The 6,000-nt window shown below is 39.1% G+C and overlaps 1 protein-coding gene across 2 annotated transcripts in view; it reads right to left on the bottom strand.

The window, feature by feature from the left end:
* Positions 1-6,000, bottom strand: part of CD151 (CD151 molecule (Raph blood group)) — a 598,783-nt gene that overhangs the window by 254,060 nt on the left and 338,723 nt on the right. The window lies entirely within an intron of this gene.

Here is a 6,000-nt window from a genome sequence, read left to right as displayed (position 1 = left end):
CACCTAATCTTGCCTCATCTGTGTAATGGTGAACATCCCCTGCGGAGGCTGGACGGTCTCTTTACAGCTGCGAGGTCCTTGCCCTGCTCCTCAATAATCTATCCCAGAGAAGCCTGCTGACTTCCATGTCAGACAGGAAGGGGCTTATATGTGAAAGTCCATTGAGGCTGCCTTACTATGTTCCACAAAATACATCAGCTCAAGACAAGCATACACTATTTGGTGACAATGCTGAAGAAGGGCATGAGCTGGCATCTGTAACAGCAAAATCTATTAGCAGTACATCAAACTGGACTGCAGTGGCATCTGTTGTACTGCTAGCCCTTCTAACAGCATGAACAAAGACAGCTTGAATCCTGGCCACAGAACCTTGAACCAATGCCTGAATGGTAGCAGCAGACACTGGAGAATATACGAGGTAAAGGCTTTGTAAACCTGACTCCTCCTGATGCAGAAAACATGCCCTAGGAGTAATCCAGAGAGTACCTAAGTGGATGCCTGGAATTGCAGCTGTCTGCGACACCAGGTCCCATGGCTGGTGTGGTACAGGGTCAACAGTTCTGTGTTAGGCTGACAATAACTGCTGTCCAGGTACTGATGGTGACTATGACTGCCATTTGAAAGCGGACTGCACTGCAGCTCATACCTATGAAAAGTGACTACCAATAGCCAATCAAATTCAGTGGAAAAGGTCAGAGAATCCGAGCAACAGCACTCCCCACTAGAGAACATGGCTGTTGGCATTTTATTCCTGACTTCCAACACTGCTTGCACCACGTGCTTTAAATGAGTCTGTGACAGGACAGGCTGAACTCTGAGGGAGTTTTTTAGGGCTTTGGGTGAAGCTGAGCTCACCAGAGAGAGGGGTGCACCAGGACCACAATTTCAGAAATCATGGTGCTTCTCTTTCACTCCTTTGTTGGTAATACAGCCTACGCTAGGGACAGTGACTTCAGCAACTAAGCAGCTGAATGGAGCACTGGTGAAACTGACTTACTAGATGATGCAAACTTTGAAAGAGATTGGCAACCCTCAGTAGTGAAGGCTCTCAATGAATGCCATTAGCTTTTTAAAGGAAGCATTTTTGCTGCATGAGGACTGAAGAGGAATGGATGGGTGCACAACATCAATGGCAGTGTTGGCATTTGGACAGTGTGAGTGAGACCAAGGGCTAGTTTCAACAAATTGCTAAGCTTACATTTTTGCCAGTATATCACCATTCTGAAGTCCTTACAAAATGGGATGTGAAGGAGCTGTCCCCCTTCACAAGCAAATAACAGAACTGGAACAGCTGTCACTGGGGAAATCTGGCACTTGCAAGCACACTTCTTAAACAGAAGCATAGGCATCCTTCGGCAAGGAGCAGGGGAAGGCCAAGCGAAGGCCTTCAGATTAACAGTACAAAAAAAAGTGGAAACTTACCAGTAGAAGGAGCAAAGGGAAGAGAATTTCTGGTGTGAAGGCAAACATTCTGAGAGTGCAAGGGTGCACCGCATCAACAAAAATGACAACACTGACGGCACTGCAATCTCCTCACATTGAATCTTGCCAGGAGAAGAACAACATCCACGAGACCATAAACTAAGACTCTATGGAATACTCTTTCCAAAAATTTACTCTGCTCAGCAGATAAACCCATAGCTACCCCATCTGATGATCCAACTCTCCTTGGAAAAATATATAACTGTATTTTAACACAATTTCCATATTCTCCAGTACTAATCTAAAGTCACTTTGGGACAGAAAGACGAACTCGACCAACACCTGTTCAAACCACTCTAACCCAGTCGTATGGAGCATCACTGAGGACAGGTTTTGACATCAATAGTTAAAAACATAACCACTATTATACTCCATGGCCCCTATTATAATGTTTTTACACCAGGTATCCCCACATATTAAATTGACTCGTGGGATTTTCTGAATAAAATAGGGACCATGGAGTATAATAATGATGTTATATTTTTGTGTGACTTTAGATTAGTACTGAAGAATATAGAAATTGTGTTAAAATACAATTATATATTTTTTCCAAGGAGAACTGTATCATCGATTAGATGGGGTAGCTATGGGTTCATCCTGTGCCCCCATCTTCACTAGTATTGTCATGTTATACTGGGAGACAGTTTTTAAGTCACGTTTTAACAATTTTATAGATAGATAGATATCATTTTTTGGATGACACATTCATTCTGTGGAAAGGACCATATGAATCGATTCCCCTATTTATGGAATTTCTGAATAGTACGGAATTTCTACAATTCACACGAGGTAGGAGTGAATAAAATACATTACTTAGATGTTCAACTTACTAAGGATAACATTAATAGTACATTTATTATATCTAAGGTTTACAGAAAAGAAGGTTTCTCCAATTCATACCTGCATTATGACAGTGACCATCCACTATTTCTAAACCGTAATGTCAAAGGTCAAATGGTGAGAGTAGTTAGGATGACAGAGAAAAATGATTTAATAGAAGAAATAAATTTTGTACATAGACTTTTCACTGAAAGGGGCTATCCAAATAGCTTAATTAACCCCATCAAGGATCAAATTTTAGATGGATGGGGGACCATACTAGAGGTGAAATTATTAACAAAAAGAAAGAATAAGGTTGAACTGATAACCAGATATGGTATCTGGGATGTTATCACAGGATGGGTTAAAAAAAAATCCATCAACAAGATCTGGGATATGTTCAAAAGAATGCCCAGCAAACATTTTAATAGACCCCTTAGGTACAGTTATACGAGGAATTATAATATAAAATAAATTTTAGAAAAGAAAAAAGGGGACTATATGAGAGGGACAAGTTCTAGGATAGGCACATTTAAGTGTGGGAGATGCTCCAAGTGTCCATTTACAGCAGGATTCAAGGACCAGGATATACAAAGCATCCCCCATAAACTGAAGGGAAGAACATACTCCAGTTATTACACAAAAGGGGTTTGTTTATCTTGCCTACTGTTTAGCATGCTGGGCATACTATTATAGGAAAAACAATGAAATTTAAGACAGCACATCTATGAACACTTGTATGATATAACAAGAAAAAATGAAAACAATACTTTATATAAACATTTTGACATGTAACAAACCAGATTATAAATTTTGGGTTTCAGAGGAAGTGAAAAACAATGGGGAGGGGGGTGACTGGGGAAGCAAACTTGAGTATAGAGAGATATGGCAAATTGAGACTGGATGCTTGTAATCACCAATGCATGAATGATCACATTTCCCTGATCCCAGCTCTAGAATTATTAGCTACTAACCGTAAAAAATAAATAAAAAATAAATTAAAAAAATAGAAAAAAATATATATGCTACATCACATAGCAAAAATGTTGTTTTGGGACATCCTGTAACTGACCAATAAGATACGTTTTTTCTTGAGTAATATAGTATGAGCATAGTTACTACCTGCCATGGTAGCTTTTATATCTTTTTATAGTACACCCTAGGAAGCATTTTGTATTTCACTGTTGTGATGGATTTTGGAAACAATGGCATAGTTTTTTTTTACAAATATATATGGAAATTACAATAATTTTATATACATTTTAATTTTTCACATAATCTTTTATGTATAATATATATATATATATATATATATATATATATATATATATATACACACACACACACACACAATTACAGTTGTATTTATATATGTTGTAATATAGTAGACTTTTATACAAAACAATTTTAAACGTCCAGTGAAGGGTTAAGCCTTATACCAAATTATTAGTTATCCAAGAAGGAATGAGTAACAGTTATTTAAACTATGGAAGATGACGTAGTAATGATTCTGATGAAATCTCCAGAAGGGGGATGACAGCGCTTAATCACCTTGTTTGTTTGCTTGTTGTCAATATGAGTGTTTTATTAAACTTCGAATTGCCACCTTAGTGAAATTATTCCTGCTACTAGATTATACTCTGGAGATTGTTTGTGTGATTGATACATCTGGACTGTTGTATACTACTTTGAGGAGGGACAGTCTTTATTGGAGCCAGCAGTTGAGTGTGTGTACTGTTGCTGTGTTGTTCATTTTTGGTTACAAGCTCCATTTTCCCCCAAACCAGTTGAAGATTCTGTTCTCTTAGTCTCTGGCAACAGGGTACCTGGAAGCAGCCACATTACAATCCTTGCCAGAATCCACTACTGCCACTGTTTGATCAACCATAGGATTCTTACACAAGTTTTTGTGGGAGTCACTGACTCCATAGAACTGCTCCAGCTTCCTAGAAGCAAAAGGCTGGGAATGCACCTGCAAAGATGCACTACTAAAATTCATCATCCAGAAATTCCATAACTGAAGAAATGGCCTAATGCTTGGGTTCAGGCAGACCCAGAAAGTTTTTGTACCCAATATGGGTACAACAAAATTCCCCTAGTCTCCTTCATTTTGTGAAGCATATTCTTTAAACTTCCCTCAGAAGTTAGAGTACAAGATAAGCTGTCCCTGATGTCTACATGTAGGTAAGACAGGGGAGAGACTTGTTTAGCACATTTCAGTTCTTCCACCTCAGAGTCTGAGGTATCTGAAATCTCTCTGAGAAGTCAAACCATCTTTTTTGCAGAGGAAGCTCCTAATACTTGAGTTCACCAGAGGACACCTGTCTAGATCTCAACAACTCCATAAAGTTCTAGGCCAACCTGAAGAGATCGTGTGGGTGAACTTGGAAGAAGAGAGAGGGAAGCCTGTTCCGTCCAAGTGGAGGTAAGCTAGCTGGCATCCACTTTTCTTTGGAAAATTTCAGGCAGGGTTTGGAAGTGTGGTCTGCATTGGAGTTTTCAGTTTATGGATGGGACCTAAATCCAGCCTCTAATGACCTTCTGATGTACAGAGTAATGCACAGAGTAAGACAGTCTCCCTCCTTGTACTGATGAAATGAGCATCAGACACACAAGCCTTCAAACAGACTTCAGAACTGATAGCGAAAGGGTTCTGGTTCTCAAGAATGTGTGCTGTCCCAACAGTGTGGCTGTCTTCGAAGAGGTCATGCCAGAGACTTTTGCAGTAACTGGGACTAGGTACTGGAGATGCAAAAGTGATTCAATATCACTGATGTCTTCAAACATAGGGTGCTACAAGACTCTGATCACCCTTAGATATTTCAAAAGCTTTTTCTTATGTTGGAAATCAGAGGAACTCATAGATCAAGACAAGACTTGTGCCCTCTTAAGGGGCCAGTTCTATTGGAGAGATTCTGCCTTGAGCTTTAAAGGTTCTTTGGTTAAAGAAAACACAACAGAACAAGTAGGAACAAACTTCCAAAAACACAAACACGCAACAAAAAAAGATAAGTACTTCTCCAATTAGATATCTCTATTAGAACTCTGGTCATTCTGTCAGCTTGGCCTGCTTCCAATGTGACTGAAAGTTTAGATGGTTTGTCATAATGCAGCAAGAAAAATCTGAAGATGGAAAAAGTTGACATCCCCTTTCCAACACTGACATACTGACATCAGTGCAGCAGGGGGGTATTGCCAGGCCAAAGGGAAGAGTGAACAGCTCTCCAGAAGTCTGGCTTGGCATCTGGCTTCTGCAGGGAGGAATCACAAAAAAAGTATTATGAACAACACATTTTTCCCTTTAATTTCTGCCACATCTGTAATGACAAGTAATGAATGATCTGATATAGTTAAGCACAAAATGTCCACGTCTAGTTCTCTCTGATACTTTGGGACTATGACCGTGAGTACACTGGCATTTCCTGTGCCATCTTCAAATGCTTAAACCTACCTCAAATAGGACGCACACATAATGTTTAAATTCTACCTCAAACAGTAAACACAGAATAAGACTAGGGAACCTAACATTTTTCCTTACAAGTTATTTATACCTATGAAGTAAAAGGAAGAAAATGCTTGCAAATATTGTTCATTACTTTTAATAATTATAATGGTCCCTGGGCCTTAATAGGTCACTGAATCTTTAAAAGACAACTATAATCATACATGACCTCAATTACTTGGTAATAAAAAAAAAAT

Source organism: Protopterus annectens, chromosome 9.part0 (genome assembly GCF_019279795.1).
Source record: "Protopterus annectens isolate FY-2018-M chromosome 9.part0, PAN1.0, whole genome shotgun sequence".
In the NCBI taxonomy this organism is placed as follows: Eukaryota; Metazoa; Chordata; order Ceratodontiformes; family Protopteridae; genus Protopterus; species Protopterus annectens.
The sequence above is the reverse complement of the archived record's forward strand: the minus strand, read 5'-3'. Positions and strand labels throughout refer to the sequence as shown.